Source organism: Globicephala melas, chromosome 18, assembly GCF_963455315.2.
Source record: "Globicephala melas chromosome 18, mGloMel1.2, whole genome shotgun sequence".
Lineage (NCBI taxonomy): Eukaryota > Metazoa > Chordata > Mammalia > Artiodactyla > Delphinidae > Globicephala > Globicephala melas.
The window spans coordinates 17391051-17411409 of NC_083331.1; the positions used below are offsets into that span (position 1 = coordinate 17391051).

General features: G+C 33.1%; 1 long non-coding RNA gene across 6 annotated transcripts in view; it reads left to right on the forward strand.

The window, feature by feature from the left end:
* LOC115866654 (uncharacterized) overlaps positions 1-20359 on the forward strand; it is a 115537-nt gene that overhangs the window by 56920 nt on the left and 38258 nt on the right. For 5 of the 6 annotated variants that reach the window (XR_011376906.1, XR_011376904.1, XR_011376905.1 and 2 more), the window contains 5 exons: positions 7356-7437; positions 10123-10216; positions 10575-10693; positions 13276-13372; positions 16073-16309. This is a non-coding gene — a long non-coding RNA (uncharacterized lncRNA). The remainder of the gene's footprint in view (positions 1-7355; positions 7438-10122; positions 10217-10574; positions 10694-13275; positions 13373-16072; positions 16310-20359) is intronic. The other variant, XR_009559832.1, reaches the window with a different exon arrangement.

Genomic DNA, 20359 nt, shown 5'->3' on the forward strand with positions numbered 1-20359 from the left:
CCAAGTCCTTCCACTGCTTCTCACAATATGAATTCTAGACCATTAGTATCCTGGGTATTTCACTTTGGATCTGCTACATTTTGTCAGTATTCCTTTTAAAATATTGTATATAGAACTGAACCCAGTATACTCAATGTGTTTTGAGGTACAAAACACAGTATGTCTCTTATGAATAAGATACTTCTATTAATGCATCCTGATTCCACTTTCTCTTTGTCATCAGTACTGTTGGTTTATATTGAATCACAGTCCGCCAAAACCCTAAGTTTGTCTGAGGTGTGTTTCAAATCCTATAAATTTAGATTCAGCAGGTATTTGTTGAATACTTGTTCACTACTATATGTGCTCATAAAAGTTTAAGATTGTGCTGTCTTAATTGCAGTTTCGTGAAGTAGACGTTAATAGGCCCATTTTACAAAGAGGAAACTGAGGCTCTGTGTACTGAAGTAATTTATCCAAGATCTTGATTCCTAAGGGACAGAGCCAGGATTTCATCTTGGGTCTTCTGCCTTCAAATTCACTGCTCTATGTAATTGCTGCCTCAATAAATTATTTCTACTATTCATTTCATTGATAAAGTTAAAAATGCAGAAATTGACCAGTGAATTGCACTGCAGTCAGGATGATTTAAGAGCTTAGGAGACAAGTCTAGAACTTCTTATTTTCTGATTTTTTTAATAGCTTTTTTTTTTTGGTTTTGCATCTAGTCATCAGGGCTCTTTCCATATCTACTTGTTGAAGGTGGCTCTTGTTTTAGCCAGCAAACTTGGAAGGAGAGATTAAAGGATGTAGGCACTATGAGGTTTCCAGTGGACTGAGATGTAGGAGTGGAGAAATGGCATGGTCCATACCATTGGAAGCATTGCCACATAGTCCAGTTTGAAAGGAGGATAGGTATGAAATAATGAAACCAGTTATCTGCTCAGCACAGTATTAAATCCTGGGAATAATAGTCTGTATTCAAAACTTACTGTGAATGGACAGTTCAGTATTAGTAACCTTCAGAAAGGTTGAAGTAAGAATCCACCAGAGAAGATAGACTTAAATTGTCCTTAAAAGTAGGCATAAGTGGAAAAGGCGTTAGTGAATATTTTAGCCTCCAGCAGTAGGTTTAGTGAAGATTCAAAGATGGGGTAGGAATATACAGCTTAGGGGAGGAAGGAACTGAAAAACAATTTATTATAAGCATCTCAGTTCTTGCGGGAGCCTTGAAAAATCACTCAATGGGAGAGGATAGTCACACTCAAATGATGAGTAATTGTGTTTGTTCCACTTGCTACTCACCTGGTGGCCACAGTAGCATCAGGCTTGATCAGTCTTTTGTCCACTCACAAATAGTTCATGTACTTCTCTAACTTATAGGGACCCTTTTCCCTTAAATATATAGCCACCATACTTTGAACACACTAACAAAATTAATAATAATCCCTTACTGTAATAATATCTAGTTCCTGTTAAAATTTCTGATTATTTCAAAAAGGTCCACATAAGGCATTTAAAAGATATCTTTTAACTTGAATTGTAGAGTGTTTTCATTGGAGAGAAATAGAAAATACTGGTTAGGTCCTGATTATATAGACCTTGATACTAGGCAGAGAAGTACACACTCCACTTGGGAAACCACAGATATATTCTTGAATATATGAGTTTCAGGAAGTTTATTAATTGACTAAAGATGGGAAGTCAAGCTGAAATGCAATTTTAGTTATCAGGTACTTAGACGTGATTTTAAGGTATGACATTAAGAATGGCAAAGAAGTTGATGAATTGCGATCTCAAAGAAAGGGTCAGTTGGTTTTACTGACCAACTGAATACAAGGAATGATTGACACAGCATAAAAATTGTAAAGAGAGAATAGCAATGAGTAAGTATCCATAATTTGAATGCAAAAGAAGAATGTGTCTAAGAAAAAAAGTTAAGATAAACAGCATATTTATTTATGTTCTCATTAAACTTTTTATATTGCATTTCTTGGCTGACATTATGATATATTTATAATTTATTCATATCTAGGGAGTAAAGTCATCAAAAATTTAAAACTCAATCTAAATGTTTAGCTTGTAAGTAGTTTAACTTTGTATATAAGGAAACTATTGTTAGGAAATCTAATAAAATGATAACATATCTAATAATAAAATGATAACATATATATAACTCTATATATTGTACCATATATATATATATATGTATATATATATGTTGTGTAAATACATATATATATCTCCTGACTTTTCTGGAGTAAATTATATAGATTGAAATCCACTTCACACAGTTTTTAAGTAATCATTCATTAATTTCTTCATCAGAAAAAAATCAAGGGAATGTAGCAACAATACAAATTTATATTCACTTAAACTGAAAAACTAGGTTTTTTTGGATTATAAAACAGGCTTTCTGGATTATATCTGAATATTATTTCAAGCCTGTTCTCAACACTGAATTTTAAATGTATCTTGTTAATAAAATCCTTGTTTTTAAGCATTTGTATCCAAAAATCAGAAGTAAAAGAAAAGCAAGTTTTAATCTGTCTTCTGTGAATTTTATTTTCTCCAGGTATAATATCTATATATCATACCACTTGTGTAGTATTCCACTGTCCTGAGCAAGGATAGTCACTCTGTGGCCCAGGGGCTATATATAGCCAGCTCCTTAGAGGTTTATTTGCATAATTTGAAGCATACTTGAAGAAAATAATTACTATTATAAATTGTGTTAATACCAGATTAAAAGTAAAATTAAGTATTTGAAAAATCTAAAGTAATTTAGTAACACATAAAGGATATGTGTAAACAACAAAGTAGCATAAATATTTTCATATCATGTGACAATGGAAACTGTCTATAGATTAAAGAAATTTTGAGTTTAAAATAACCCCTTCCTGAAGGCATAATATAAAACCTATTTTGGCACCCCAAAGTAGAAGATTATTATAAATGGAAAGGAAAAATCAAAGCTTACCAGCTCGAGAGATTATTGTTGCTGTTGAACACAGGTAAAGAGAGATGTACCTTCCCTATTTCTGGAATTGCTCCACTGGAATCTTTCACTTTATTATACATTTAAATAAAGAATTTCCATATTTTTCTGGCATGTGGAAATAAATGTTTTCTAATATTTTAAATTTATCAGGTTTCATATCGAAAGCTATGATTTTTGTCTCAGTTAAAAATAGAAATAAAAATAGGAAAAAATTTTCTCTGAGCGTTTATTAAAACATCAGTGATAAAATTGCAATATTATCACAAAGTAATAATCTGTAAGGGATGAAATTAAGATGAGAGAAATTATAACATGTTTGCTGATAGGAATGATCCAATAGAAAAATTAAAGATGTAGGGGAGAGTGTTACAGGAATATCCTTAAGTAAGCAAGAGAGGATAAAATCTAGTATAAAAGGGAAGGGATTGGTCTTATGAACAGTGATTGTTCATCCATAATACAAAGAAAGAGTTATATGGGGACAGATACATGTATGTAGATAGGTGTGGTGGAAACTGGCAGAAATTCTCTTCTCATAGCTTCTGGTTTTTGAGTGAAAGTGAAGATGAAAGGGAGATATTGGAAGTTTGAAGAGAGAAGAGACACCTGTCTGATGTTTTTCTAGAAGAATGAATAAATGGGCCAAGATTGCCAGACAGCTGTGAACCGATTTTAGGTATAAAAGATTTATAAAGTAAAATTATTTCTGTTCACAGATGACATGATCTTACATGTAGAAAAACCTTGATTACACACACACACACACACACACACACACACACACAAAACCCTGTTGTAACTAATAAGCAAAATCAGCATTCAAAAATCAGTTGGAGGGGCTTCCCTGGTGGCGCAGTGGTTGAGAGTCCGCCTGCCGGTGCAGGGGACACGGGTTCGTGCCCTGGTCCGGGAAGATCCCACATGCCGCGGAGCGGCTGGGCCCGTGAGCCATGGCCGCTGAGCCTGCGCGTCCGGAGCCTGTGCTCTGCAACGGGAGGGACCACAACAGTGAGAGGCCCGCGTACCTCAAAAACAACAAAACAAAACAAAACAAAAAATCAGTTGGATTTCTGTGCATTAACAGTGAATAACCCAAAAAGGAAATTAAGAAAACAGTTCCATTTACAATAGCATCAAAAAGAATAAAATGCCTAGGAATAATATTAACCACAATGGTGAAAGACTTTTGTGTACTGCCAACTATATAACATTGCTAAAAGAAATAAAGAAGACACAAGTAAATGGAAAGACATCCCATGTTCATATATTGGGAGTATTAAGATGAAATACTACCCAAAGTGGTCTACAGATTCAGTGCCATCTGTATCAAAATCTCAATGACATTCTTTGCAGAAAGAGAAAAATTACATCCTAAAATTCATATGGAATCTCAAGGGACACCAGATAGCCAAAACAATCTTGAAGAAGAAGAACAATGTTGAAGCTCTCACAATTCCTGATTTCAAAACTTAATATAAACCTGTAGTAATCAAACAGTATGGTACTGCCATAAAGACAGATATATAGACCAATTGGAATAAAGTAGAGGCCCAAGAAAATAAATGAGGTGCCCCAGGTCCCTTGCATATATCTGTTCAAATGATTTTCAACAAATGTGCCAAGACAATTAAATGCGAAAAGGGCAGTCTTTTCAACAAATGGTCTTGGCAAAACTGGATATCCAAAAGAAAAGTTGGACACTTACCTCACACCATATACAAAAATTAAAATGGATCAAAGACCTAAATGTTAGAACTAAAACAATAAAACTCTTAGAAGAAAACATAGGGGGAAAGCTTCATGACATTGGACTTGGCAATGATTTCTTGGATATGACACCAAAAGCACAGGCCTATGCAAAAGATAAATTGGACTTTATCAAAATTTAAAACTTCTGTGCATCAAAGGACGCTAATAGAGTGAAAAGGCAACCTAGAAAATATTTGCAAGTCATGTATCCGATAAGGGATTAATATCCAGAATATATCAAGAACTCCTGTAACAAAAAAAAAGAAAACCTCAGTTAAAAAGTGAGCAAAAGACTTGAATAGACATTTCTCCAGAGAAGATATACGCATGGCCAATAAATACAAGAAAAGATGCTCAATGTCACTAATCATTAGGAAAATGAATATCAAAACCACAGCGAGATAGTACTTCACTCACATTAAGATGGCCATTATCAAAAAAAAGAGATATGTCTTGACAAGGATGTAGAAAAATTGGAAGTTTTGTACACTGCTGATGGAGGTGTAAAATTGTACAACCACTGGAAAACAGTATGGCAGGTCCTCAAAAAATTAGAATTACTGTATGATCCAGTGATGCCTAATGGGGTATATACCCAAAAGAATTGAAATCAGGACTCACATAGATAGTTATAAAAATGTTCATAGCAGCAGTTATCATAATAACCAAAAGATCAAACAAAACAAATGTCTATAGATTAGTGGACAAATAAAATGTAGTAATATACACAATTGAATGACTACCCAGCCATAAGAAGGAAGTCTGATATATGGAACAACGTGGTTGAACCTCGAAAAAGTTAGGCTAAGTAAAAAAAGTCAGACACAAAATGACAAATACTGTATGATTCCATTTACATGAAGTACCTAGAATAGGCAAATTCAAAAGTAGAATTGTGGTTTCCAGGGGCTGAGGTGATTGGGGGAGTGGGCAGTTAGTATTTAGTGGGTACAATTTCAGTTGATATAGATGAAAAGGTTCTGGAAATGGGTGGTGGCGATGGTTGCACAACAAAGTAAATGGACTTAATACCACAGAACTATGCACTTTAAAATGGTAGAATTTATATTACGTATATTTAACCACAATTTTTAAAAATAAAACAATAATAAGTGAAGACATTCACTGTGAAGGTTTTTTTAAAGATTTATAAAACTATTTGTATTTTGCAGTATTCACACTTATTTCTTTCAAGTTTGGCACACTTGGCTTAGTTTAAAATTTATAGATTTAGGGGAACTCCCTGGCAGTCCAGTGGTTAGGACTGCCCTTTCACTGCCGAATATGTATATAGAGAGATACATATAGATTTTGCAAAAAAAAAAGATACGAATTGAAATAACCCATTTGATTTTAGAATAATCATTTAATGTATATGTCTGCTTTGCATGGGCAAAGAAAAATACGCAGTCTTGAACAATTATTTGCTTTATGTTTTTGTGTCTTATAATTTAAATGATTTTAGATTCTTTCTTGAGAAGGGATTATGTCTGTTCGGTACACCAGTATACCGACTCACATAACAACTGGGACGGTACCTGGAACATAGTAGATGTTCAATAAAATATTTTTAAATGAAAAATGTGCATATATAAATTATGTATATTTGAAAATCTGTTCACAGTTTTGTCTGTTCGAGCAGGGAGGGTAGCCTAAAAGGACAGTTCCTTAATATAATTGATAAATACAGATATGTGTTTCTCAAGTCATTACATTTATTTTGGTTACATATTAAAAACTGTGCTGAAACTTGAGACAATAATAGAGTAAGATATGAAACTGGTTGCTCAAATAGAAAATTAGCTGCATGGGAATTTCCTGGCAGTCCAGTGGTTAGGACTTCACACTCTCACTGCCGAAGGGCCGGGTTCAACCCCTCGTTGGGGAACTAAGGTCCCACAAGCCTAGCGGCAGGCCAAAAAAAAGAAAAGATTAGCTACATATACTTTTAATGGGAAAATATTCACAAAAAATTAATGTGGGATATAGGACAGTTATGCTTTGTATAAACAATTAGATATTAGAAGGGAGGGGCAAATTTCAGTGCACATCCCCTTATTCTGTAATAGAAGTAGTGTAGCTTTAGCATAGCCATTTTAGTGGTAAGAAAACTGCGATAAAAGAGGTTGTCGAAGCTTGAGCTACAGTGGTGGTAGTTTTCTGGTATCTTCTAGAGAGAGAAGAAATTTCATTCCAACATCTGAGTATGTGGAAACTGTTTAGGAGTAAAATTCCTTACCTGGTGAAGAGTGGGGACAGGAAGAGACTAGGAAGATCAAGAGCCACAGGGTTCCTGTTTTATTTCTCATCTCTGGGTACAAAATTAACTCATTTTTCCAAGGTTCATATTTTAGAATTACTTCCTATATAAAGTGATATCCAAGTCTAACAATAACTATTCTAATAGATAAATGTTGAGGGTAAAATAATATTTGGATTTTTTTAACAAATTAAGAGAAAATTGGTTTGTTTTAGGCCTTCTGTATATTTTTACTGTATTTAGTATTAAAATATTTCACATGACTTCTGATTTTTTTCCTTTAAAAGTATATTTGCGTTTTGCTAGCTTAAGTTTATTGAAACTTAGCTCTTGTATGTCATTTCTTATTTTTCCCTTGACATGAAGTCTTACCTACTTGATGAAGATGTCATTTGAATGGTGTACTGCAAGGAATTAAATGCTGTTTGTAAATTATGCTTTTACCCAGGTAAAGACCAAATTTTATGAATTCACTGTTTATAAAAGGAAAAAATAACTTCATATATTTAATACATTCAAAAGTTTGATTAAATATTTAATTGTATTTACTTATTAAGTTGACACAGAAAAAAATGCTTTTATTTTTCTCATATTATACAACTTTGTGTTCCTAACCTATAGCAAGGTGCTTCGCACATAATAGGCTTTTCCTTAAATTTTCAATGTAGGAATAAGTTTTATTATGTTACTCAAAAGCTTCCAAGAAATAACTAATTATGCATACTATGTTAATGTTAGAATCTTTAAACATGGGTTTTTTAATGTATTTACCCTCTCTTTTCCTGAAAGAAATTTTTTTTTGTATCTTTAGGTGCTAATGTGTGTTTAAAAAAACAAAACCTTGGAGTAAAGTAGCAGCACATAATGGTTTGTGGATTTTGAAAAGGTGCAGGCCATATTGTGCTGCCTCAAAAATACAAGGATCTGATCTTCTGAAGAAAATATATTTCTTTTTATTCATAGCTCTTATGATAGCAATGTCAGCAGTGCCTTAGCAGCACGTAAATATTGGCGTTAAACTTCTAAAATTATCTCCAGTATTAACTGTGCTGCTGAAGTAAGGTTGGCCATACTCTACAGTCATATTTTAATGTATATTAATATTACCAATGTATTTTCAGCTTTATTGATAATTAATTTTCAGTATTAGTGATAATCTTGTTATTTTTAGTATGATTCAATAAAAATAAGTTAGTACTAACTTTTAGATGTTTTTATTAAAATAGTATAATTGCAATTTAATGGTTGTGTTGAATGCCATCAAGTTTATTGAAAGAGCTCATACAGCATCAAATAAATTTATTTTAATGCATATTTGTATTCAGTCTAAATATTCCATTTTTACTTCAGGTAGAACGGAAATATTAGTTTTCCCTTTATTTCTCTAGTAAAATGAAATTACATTAAGACATTTGCTTATCTCACAGATAAATGTACATTATAAAATACACATTTTGAACAGAACTTAGAGGATAATTTTTAGTAATATTTCTAAATATTATAAGGGAAAGGGGAAAGTATCAAAACATGTGAATTAAATTCCTGAAATCCTGTGTCTCAAAAATAGACTTAATCATAACTTTAAAAGTAGGAAAGACCTTGTAAATGACAAGTATATTTGTTGGTTAGTTCAGGAAACAGAAACTCAAATTAAGTAATCCGCTACACATGCAGATTAGGATCTTTAACCTTACGTCTTCTGACTTTATCCTATCATATTGGTTTTTTATTGTTTTTATTTAAAAATTTTTTTTAATCCTTAGCCACAGATTTTCGTTAGAAAGTAAAGTCGAAAATATGAAGGCCTTGTTTGCTTTTTTTTATATCTAATATTTAACTTTAGCATAAGACCAAAAATTATTATGATAGTCACTAATTTTATAGATGCAAACAGTCAAAATTTTTTAATTTAATTGAAGTTTGAAGGAAAATGTTTTCTTTACCTTCTATTCCTTATTTGTTGGTGTTTAATTAAGTCATTAAACTAAAAATTGATGTTTAGGATAAGAGTGTGGTTGTGTAGTGTACTATACTCCTGGTCTTATTTCCTACAAGGAATATCTCCTTTCAGTTGTAACCAAGCAGGAAAATCTATAAAATACAAGCAGTTCTTAACAAATCATTTCAATTATAATTGTCTATATTGGAAACCCTAAAAGTATTTCAGATGTAATTTAAGGAGTTGTATTTGAGCATCTTCTGTTTAAATTCTTATTTCAAGGTAAAGAAAATATATAAGACAAAGCTCTCATTTTTAAGAACAATCTCACTTTTTTCCAGCAAAATTTTTTTCCCAAAATAAAGAAGTAGTATACCATATTGGCGAGAATCAAATGCCAGCTTTCACATGGAAATATTGCCTTGGGGCTTTTAAAAGTCATTCATCAAGCTTTTAGCCTGTTCCCTTTATTTTATCTCAGCCATTTCATGAAAGACCATAACAAATATATGGTAATTTTTGGTTCCACTGAGAATATTTCAGGAACTAATACATAGATACTTAGAAATATTTATTGAATGAATTACAAAGTTTGTCCAGTATTTTCCGGAAGAACCCAGGAATTAGATTTCTATTTTTTCTTTTGTTTTCCTTAATGTATTTGAAGTCAGATTTTAGAAAATTATATTTAGTCTAATTTGCCTTCTAAATGCATTTTATATGTACTAAATAAATCTTTATATCTAGGTGCTCAAGATGTGAAAAAGGATCATTTGGGGCTAAATAAAAACTTTATTTAATTCAATCCTGAGAATAGATTAAAGAAAAATTGAAATATTGGGAGAGTAAGAAAGTATAGAAAAACTGTTGCATTGAAATTCATTATAACAGTATGCAACTTCTTTCCAGTCTCTTATTAGAGAATGTGAAATAGCCTGTCAGTACCTAATGAAACACTCATTTAGGTAACTCGACAGGACTTAAAGTTTTATTTTTAAGAGTTAATATATTTCCATCTTTGTGTAATTTTGAAACACAAAGAGCAAATAGTAAAATAAAAGTTATACCCTTTCATGTTAGTCTTAATATGGCCATTTATTTTTTTGCAAAGAAGAAATAACTATATATGGGTGTATATTAAGCTTTCATTTTTTCCACCTTCTTTGGAAAAAAATCCTAATCTTTTTCATTCAGGTTTAAGTTGATGCCAAATAATTCCAATATTGAGCATCTTAAATCTGTTACTTGGAGTATGGATTGAGTTTGGAGCTAACTCAGAGGACTACAGGCAAGTATTCAGGAGGTAGTCAGAGGGATAATCGTAATAGTTGAACAATTCAGCTTGCATACTATATTCAACTTCAAGTCTCTTAAGATCACATATATGTGAAAGTAGAATTGACAGTTTGATCATAGACTAAATGCCATATTTAACAGTAAAGATTTTCTTCAATCAATTATGTAACCTTTTAATTGTTATAGAATTAGAGGTGTTTTTAAGCCACCAGGTATCATTACTGATATATGTTCAGGTTAGCCATAACTGGATTAGCAAGATTATACTTTAATAAACTATGATTTCTAAGTTAATGTATTTATTTATTTAGAAGTTGACATTCTAAATCATTTTTTTTTTCCTTTTGCAGGTGGATATTACTATCCCTTATTCATGGAAAAAGTTATATTCTAAGTGTTGTTTCTCATTGAGTATTAGCAAAAAGGAGAAAAATTAATGTCCTAAACTTTTGAGATAGATTTGGCTCTAGTAAGTATTTAGATCTGTTATTAATAGGGTTGGCCAAAAAGTTCGTTCGGTTTTTTCCCATAAGATGGCTCTAGTAGCGAGCGCTTAGTTGTCTTTAACTTCATTCGAAACAGTTTTGTTAGGTTGTATTGTGACAGCTGTCATATCAGAGTGCATTTAAAAAAAAACATCAAAATTGGTGAATTTTTGTGTAGCCATTTTAGTATTGAAGATGGAAGAAAAAAGCAATATTTTCGGCATATTATTGCTTTATTATTTCAAGAAAGGTAAAAACACAACTGAAACGCAAAAAAAGATTCGTGCATTGTGTGGAGAAATTGCTGTGACTGATCGAACCTGTCAAAAGTGGTTTGCGAAGTTTTGTGCTGGAGATTTCTTGCTGTATGATGCTCCATGGTTGGGTAGACCAATTGAAGTTGTTAGGGATCAAATCAAGACATTAATTGAGAACAACCAACGTTATACCACGTGGAAGATAGCTGACATACTCAAAATTTCCAAATCAAGCTTTGAAAATCATTTGCAGCAGCTTGGTTATGTTAATCGCTTTGATGTTTGGGTTCCACATAAGTTAAGCGAAAAAAACCTTCCTGACCTTATTTCCGCGTGTGATTCTCTACTTAAACGTAACGAAAACATTCCGTTTTTAAAACAAATTGTGACGGGCAATGAAAAGTGGATACTGTACAATAATGTGCAACAGAAGAGATCGTGGGGCAAGTGAAATGAACCACCACCAACCACCCCAAAGTCCGGTCTTCATCCAAAGAAGGTGACGTTGTGTATTTGGTGGAATTGGAAGGGAGTCCCCTCTTATGAGCTCCTTCCAGAAAACCAATTAATTCCAAGAAGTACTGCTCCCAGTTAGACCTACTGAAATCAGCACTCGATGAAAAGCATCCAGAATTACTCAACAGAAAACACATAATCTGGGACTTTCCTGGCTGTCCAGTGGTTAAGACTCCGTGCACCGCAGGGGGTGCAGGTCCGATTCCTGGTCAGGGAACTAAGATCCCACATGCCACGCAACGCGGCCAAAAATAAATGAATAAATTTAAGAAGCAAAAAGAAAGAAAACGTATAATCTTCCATCAGGATACCGCAAGACTGCATGTTTCTTTGATAACTAGGCAAAAAGTGTTACAGCTTGGCTAGGAAGTTCTGATTCATCCACCATATTCACCAGACATTGCACCTTCGGGTTTCCATTTACTTCAGTCTTCACAAAATTCTCTTAATGGAAAAAATTTAAATTCCCTGCAAGACTATAAAAGGCACCTAGAATAGTTCTTTGCTCAAAAAGATAAAAAATTTTGGGAAGGAGGAATTACGAAGTTGCCTGAAAAATGACAGAAGGTAGTAGAACAAAAGGGCGAATACGTTGTTCAATAAAATTCTTGGTGAAAATGAAAAATGTGTCTTTTATTTTTACTTAAAACCCTAAGGAATTTTTTGGCCAACCCAATACTTACATGTCTGGGAGAAGAAGTAAGAGACCATCATCAGTACATTTCCAGCTAAAATTTTTTATTTTCTTACTTCTTATCAAGGGATTTCCTAAAATTTCTGTTTTATTACTAATAGCTTGAGCCCCTTTAATGGAGAATTAATTTCTCCAGCAGAATTTAAGAGTTTATGTTCTTACCTTATTTATAAAATAGATCTCACAGATTTCTGATTTTTTTTTTTTTAGGCTATTTGCAATGAAGAAAATGTTGGCAAAATAAATAAGTTTAAACTATGTTAAAATTACTGTGCAAGGTAACAAGTTAGTTGCTGGGTTTTTGTTTTTATTATACTGAAATTAAATTCAACATTTATCATTTCTCTTTGGGTCTATTTCTTGATTTTTAATCCATGGGATTCATGCAAAAACTTCATGAACAATACATTTAGATTAGCATATGTATGAGTACAGGTCTCCCTTAATTCTGTGGAACTTTGAATAATCTGATACTTATCATATTCTTGTGATTGAACTTTTGTGTTTTGAAAAAATGTAAACTGCCTAGAGAATCTTGTTATTGTTTCTATTTATCTTATGCTATAGGGTTAGATTTTGTTTGAGAAATTATGCTGAGAAAAATTTTTAAGCCACCTTTACACTAAATGTCAATTTGATTAACTTGTTATTAAAGTTATTCTGTATATCTTCATTTTATAGTTTAAGCACTTAGCATGGATTAATATCTTTAGGAAGTAGTAGAAACTTTAAAATCACTCCAGAGTTTGCTTATTTCCACATCTCATTATTTTAAAATCTTTGGGAATGCTTGTATTTATGAAAGTAACATTTTTCAGGGACATAAATTCTAACAGAACCACTAAAAGTTTTTTTCTGTTTGGACTTTAATGCATATGATACTAAACTATAGGATAAATTTTTTAAGTTTTCATGTGATCAGTTAAAAATACCACTTTAGTATGAAGCAACAAAGTAGAATGTTGTCCCATAGTTAGAAGTAAAGAAAGTTTAAGTACGTCATTTCTTAAGAGAATTTGTACATTTTAACATAGTCTATGCAGATTTTTATGTTAATTTGTTTTTCCATAAATGTCTTTTCTGGCTTATGTTTAACAAGGAGCATTAAAAATAGATTTGAAGCATTTATATAGAGAGGACTACAAATTTATTTATTCTACTATATTGGCACTGAGGATCAGCACTGAACAAAACAGGTAAATTCCAGCCCTCATGAGCTTACAATTTTGGGAGTGAGGCATGGGTAATAGAATAGACAAACTGATAAGTACTAATATGTGGTATGTCAGATGGTGATAAGTTCTATGAAGAAAAAAAGCAAGGGAAGTGGGAGGGATGGGTTAAACGTGTTTGGAAGGCAGGCAGATGTGTTTTTAAATAGTGTGGTCCAAAAATGCCTCACAAAAATGACATTTGAACAAAGATATAAAAAACGGAGCAAACCATTAGGTTTCTGGGAGAAGAGCCTTTCAAGCAGGTGAAATAACAACTACAGAGACCTTGAGGCTAAAATATTTTTGGTGTGTACCAAAAAGAGCAGCAAAAAGGTCTCGATGGCTATGATCAAATATACAAGAAGGAGAATCATAGCCCAAAAAGTTTATAGGAGCCAGATCTTAGGGCTGTTTAAGTTCTTAGCTTAATGTAGAGATTTAATTTTCCTTACTTTAAGAGAAACTTGACAGTTGTATGTGCATCAGCCTATGTGACCTTTGTAGATAGAATATTTTTTTGGATCTCACTCAAGGTTAGAACCTCCATCTGAGACCATTTAGAACATAAACAAAATGTTTAAATGGTTAATAGGTGTATGTGTGATGATCAAGTTTTTATGAATTGTGACTTGATTGGTCTGAAGTTGTTTTTTACTTGCTCAGTTTAGGTAGTCAAAGCTAATAGCTCCAAGAGACACTCTGAACTTGTTCGCATTTGTCATTTACTCAAACAAATCACAGTTGTCTTCAACTCCTCCATTCTAGGAATTGCTGCCATTTTTCTCACTTATTCCTATTAGCATTTTAGCTGAAGAGTTCTTTGCCTGTAATTGTTTCATCATGCTTTTGCTAATTAAATAAAATTCAGACTTCTTAACTTAGACCTCATGATCTTGCCCCAGCCTTAAGTTTGTCCATTTTTCTTCAAGCAAACTAGTCCTGCTCCGTCTGTTTTTCTATCTCTGTGCCCTTATTTATGCCATTTCACCACCCCAGTTCTCCCCCGACTAATTCCTGTACATTTTTAAAAAGCAGGTCAAACCTCTTGTGTGTGCTGAGTGTTTCCTGACTTTAACAGTCTGGCATTATCCCTCCTTCCCATGTTATGAATGGTTTATACCTGTAGCTCTTAACCTTTTTCTCTCACTTAACAGAGAAGTACATTCATTATCCTTAATCATTAATTGTATCTCATTTATTCATGCATATTAACCTTTTATAAATGTATTGGCAATGTGAAGAAAAAATTTAAATTTAAGAACAAAAAGCAAGTGGACTAAGATATCCAGAACTTCAAAACACCAGCCTAAATATTAGGTCCCAAAGTTCAAATATTAATTTTATGCTGACAAGTGATATAGTTGATTTTTTCCTCAGTTATATTAAAATATATATCACATACAGTAGAGTGTGGACCAGTCATAATATATTTCTAGGATTTTAGCACGTTAAAAGAATTAACAAATTAAAAAAATTCTTTGTGAGTAGGACCCAGGCATCATGATTTTAAAGCTTTATAGTTGATCTGTATCTGGCCAAAGTTGAGTGACATAGAGCATCATAGCACATAAAAAGGCATTTAATAAAGAGCTGAATGATTGAGAAAAAAAAAATTTTTTTAAAGAATACTGGATTCTCTATTTCAATTTTCTAATACTGTAAAAGCTATTAATATTCTCATTTAAAAAGTAATCCATGTGTTTATTATAGTGTTTATAATATCAAAAGATTGAAAGTTTTTAAACTGTCCAATAATAAAAAACTGATTAAATAACATGCTGAGTGGAATACGATGCAGCTGTTTAAAATAATGTAATCAGTATTTTAATGAGCTAGAAACTTCATGATTAAGTGAAAAAAGGTTACCAAATAGCGTGAACAGACTCATTAAAAGAATACATATGCTAAAATGTTATTACTGGTTCACTATGGATGTGAGATAAATCTTACTTGTTCTTATGGTAAATAAGCATGTATGATTTTTGTGAGTGGGGGAGGGAGGTTGTTTTTTGAAAAGGAGAGAGAGCTCCTTGAAAAATAAAAAGTTACTTGCAGCAGCCTTACCACCACTTAATCACCTCCTTTAGAAATCTGTAAATGGAAACCCTAAGTTCCTATGGGTTCAGGAAATTTAGAAGTGATAATGAAGAATTAACTATCATGGGAAGGACTGAACAGGTAATTTCAAAAATCAGATAACTTTAAAATCAGCTTCAGGGGAGCAATCTACTCTGTGTTCTCAAAGGAATGGTGAAAAGGAATTCAAGAATCACTTCTTGAATTCTCTGTTGAGAGGTTTTGCTGTCTTTTCCCCGGTCTTCCAGCCCCCAAAACCTCAAAAGGTAAGTATAAGAAAAGGAGTAGGTATCTATTTTAATTTTGAAACTATATTAATAAGCTATAAAGAAAAACAAATCTGGTTTATTTTATAGTTATAGATATTTAATAGCACAGTGAAACTGACTTTCAGATCTTAAAAGAATTTTTGTTTAAAATGGTTTGTTTTAATTTTTCCCAGCATAAAAATAATGTATAGGCATAGAAACCTCGAAAAAGGCAAAAAATTCTATTTAAAAATTACATTTTTACCATCCAATGGCAACTATTATTAGCAGTATATTGTTTCCTTCTAGTTGTGTAGTTGGATTAACAAATTTATTTCTTAATTCATGACTATGCCAGAAACTGGAAAGAACATCACCCTCTGGAAAAGAGATATGAGATATGCTCCTGGCTCAAAAGGTTTTTCTTTACATTTATCTACAATACAGTTGATCCCCAAACAACATGGGTTTGACCTGTGAGAGTCCACTTAATTTTTTTCAATAAATACGTACTACAATACTACACCATCTGAGGATGAGGAACCGCGGGTACAGAGGCAAACTCTAAAGTTACACGTGGATTTTCAGCTGCAAGGTGGGTCAGTTCCCCTAACTCCCTTGTTCAGGGGTCAACTGTATACCCAAAAAATACCACTAATTTTATCATTTGTTCCATAATGTTTTACTGTAAAAATGCATACATTTTAAAATTTCTCTTTTCTCAAAATATTTTAGTAAATTTGAGTACATGAGAAGATGCATCTTGTTTACCCTCTGGCTTCCTCTTTCACACCTGCATGTCATCCCCAAGCGTACCTTTGCATAGTTTGAGAGCCTTTCTGAGGCAAGGGATGTCATTGAAGGGTTTTCATTGGGAGAGAAAGAAAAATAATTACTGAAAATGTATTGCTCAAGATTTGCTGAAGGAAATCTAGGACCATTAGAGAAATGCTGCTTTTGTACCCCAATAATCACATCAAATTTATCAAAAAGCTGAGCTGGTGTTCTAAAATTGTGGAATTCACATTTGATATTCAAAAAACATTTACTAATTACAGACATTTCAGTTCAAACACATGGCTATGGTTATCAAAATGTAAACACGACACATATATAAATTCATAGTGTATGACCTGTCTGTTACAGTGACCCATTTAGAATGTAAAAATAGTATGTCTCAACCAATTTCTCACATTTCAATATTTTATAATTTAACTAAACCTCTTTAACAGTAGTTTTAGACAGGCAGGTTTAGAATCTGACAACTTGGCTAATCAAATAAACATTTGGGAGTCTAAAAATCTGACTCAGAGGGGTGTTTGTCACCAGAACTCACCTATGGTACAGATGTCAAGTTAGACCCTCTGTTATGCCACTTTTGTCACCATTTTAGTGGGCATTGCATCCTTTGAAAAAATAGGGAAAGCACCCAAAAGTAAAGCCTCAGGTCCATAATAGTTAAGCTATCAGACCAGTTTTTTGAATATAACTCTTTAGATGTATTTACCCCTAAAACCCAAGGAATTTGGATCTTTAAAAATTGATTACTTACTCTTTCTAAAAAGTTCCTTATAGTTATATTCTTCAGGAAAAAATTTGTGATTTTACAATATTTCTATATTCATTAAATTCCTTTTTTTAAAAAGAATTGTGGATGGTTTTTTGGGTAGTCAAATTGGATAATTTAGTTTGGAATTTAGGTAAAGATTCAACAAATTTCAAAACTAGCATGAAAATTCTTCATTTATTTAGGATAAACTATTGCTATATGCTAATAAACACGTGTTCTCCCAAATCATTGTTGATTGAAAGTCTTGGTTTGTATGGTTCATGTCAGGACAGATGCAGACTATGGATGTGAACCAGTTTCAGAGGGCATTCAGAGAACTGAAAAAATATGAGATGTCAAATGTCCTCAGGGGTGGGTGGAGGTATTAAGAAGCTTGCTTGAAAAAGAACAATATTGAGACTTTTATTCTGTATTGCAAAATATAGAAGGGCAAAACTGGGGAGATTGAGTTTCAGGGATGCAAATATAAACTCTTAAGCAAGGGATTTCTACTGACTATGGATGTGTGTGTGCATTATGGAAATGGACTGCTTTACCAAGGACCTCAGAGCGATGACATGGGGGCGGAGGAGGGAATAAGATTTAAAGACATCATTTGAGATGATGAAAATCAATACATCAGCTTGAACAAATTCTTGCCTTTAAAATAAGCGCACTTGTGCTAACAAGTTTTGACTAAAGGAAACTACAGGGATATTTCTAGATTTTTTGTTTTAGCACAGCTTTTACTGAAAACTATTATTTTAACAGAACTGACAGTATCTAAGGAAGGTACTCCCTTAAGAAGTTCAAGATCATGGTTTCAAGAAGTATGTGTCACTTGTCTGAAAACAAATAATGAAAATAAATGTTAATAAGTTACTGAAATTGGAACATAGTTTTTGAATACTAAAACTTAAAAGTTGGCATTTGGTTTCAAGAAAGATTACTTTATCAAGGCTGTTGGGTAAGTCCAGTATAGAACTGGATCATTAAGTTTTCATTTTCCTCTTAAGACTTCAGAGGAGAATAAAGTTGAAGAATTTGGATAAACTAACAGGAAGGAACCAATTCCAGAGAAATTCTTAATCATACCGTTTTGATTTGAAGAGAGTTGAATCATAGTGTCAGTGGGACATTCTCTGATACTTATATTCCAGGGTGCTTGGATATTTCAGAAGACTGCTGCGCCATAGCTTGGGCTTAGAATTGCCACTTTTGGAATTCTCTTTCTGTAGTTAAATATAGGGGGGGATTCAGCTTCAATTGGAGCTTTTCTTACCTTACTAGACACATAGTAGATGCTCAGTTATTTATTAAGTGGAGTGTTCCTAGGAAGATCAATCTCACTCTGAAATTGGCACTGGGTCTAGTTGATTCTGTCATCACATATACAGGAAATAATCTGTATATTCTTTGCCAGTCTTTTGAGCCTAAATCATAGTTGAGACTTGATTAAGAAGTGTTACGCCTTGGCTGAGAAGATAGCTTTTATGACGTCTTTTAATGCAGGCTTCTTAGTTTTTACAGTTCAAGTACTTTTCAGACTACTCTGGTTCTCTTTCAGATTTATATAGAGATTCTTGATAGGAGAGAATTATTAATACAGTAAGGAACATCAGCCCTGGCACATTTGTTAATGTTTATTTGCCCCTCTGGGAAATAGGCCTGTAAATATTTATTATTTATTTTGAGTGCTTATTTTAGTGAAAGTGACCCAAATCAGTCAAATCAAAACATTTAAATACCACCCCTTGGGTTGTGGATGAATTTTTTTTTAAGTACATATGGAAACCACTCAAGCTTTAGGTGCTATTAGTGACAGAAATAACTGCTGACACATTGTCCTTTGCCAGAAACTTTTACATTTAAAAATCCTTTCAATTCTCATAACCACCTTATGGGGGAGATACGTCATTATTCCCATGTTATAAGGTAAGGAAACAATCACAGGGAAATAGCATGCCTGATGTCACATAACTAGTAAGTGGGGGAGTCAGGATTCAAGCTCAGGTAGTTTCATTGCAGAGCTCATGCTCTTAATAATTATATCTACAACCTCTGTCCTATAGTTAACAAAAGGTAGGGGAGAGAAAACTAAATATTAAGCCCTAAAATGCTCAAAATGATAGTGATACCTTCCAAAGAATGTTAAGACTTTAAAATAGGTTTGTATGTGGAAGTACTATACTAAGCACAAATTACCTTCTCAAATATTCCATGATGGTGCTACCATCCCACTGCAAGGAGGCATGCTCTGAGAAGTGTGTTTTGGTAACACTGGATGTGGGTGTTTATGTGTCCATGTCCTTCTGTATGTATGTGTAGTCCATGAACATACATGCAGCTATATGAATTCAGTCAGCCCTTAGTAGCATTGTCCTCCCCCGAGAAAACTGCCCCACCTAATTGTCCAGAGTAAGTCTACACAATCTATAGGTCATACTTGGTTGTACTGTTTTTAAGGTGTCAAAGCATCAAACAGCATTGTTCTCTCACTTCACATGTCTCTTTGGAAGCTAATCAAAATCTAAGAGAAAATAAACCTTTTGTAACTAAAAGGCTGCAGACAAATTATACATTTAAATTGTAAACTTATTTTGCAGGTTACCTATTCCTAAGCTATAAGACATACCATTTTCTTTGTATTTTATGTTAATTTAAAGAATTGGACTTCTGGCAGGCTTAAAAATCATTAACTTCATTCTGTCTTAGAGAGCAATTGCAGGCAGTGTAGCAAGTTCTTACTGAGCCTTCAGAAATACTCTTGGGTATTGCCTCAGAAGGGCAACCTCCTCCCACCCCCTTCACATACACACACAGAAAATTAATAGCTCCCTTTTCTGTTCTATCATCCCTATAGTAGTTTCATTATTGCTTATGTTACATCATATTGTGATTATTTTTCTTATTTCTCTCTGATTAACCTGTAAGCTTAATAGGCTTGAGCCCAGACTATCTTAGCTCATTTGGTGACTGATATAGTAAATAGAGCCCATGATCGCACATAGCACTCAGTATTATGTTACATCCCTTCCTTATCATGGAATACATTGATACCAATATTAGTATGGCTACTCAAAACAACTCACTTGT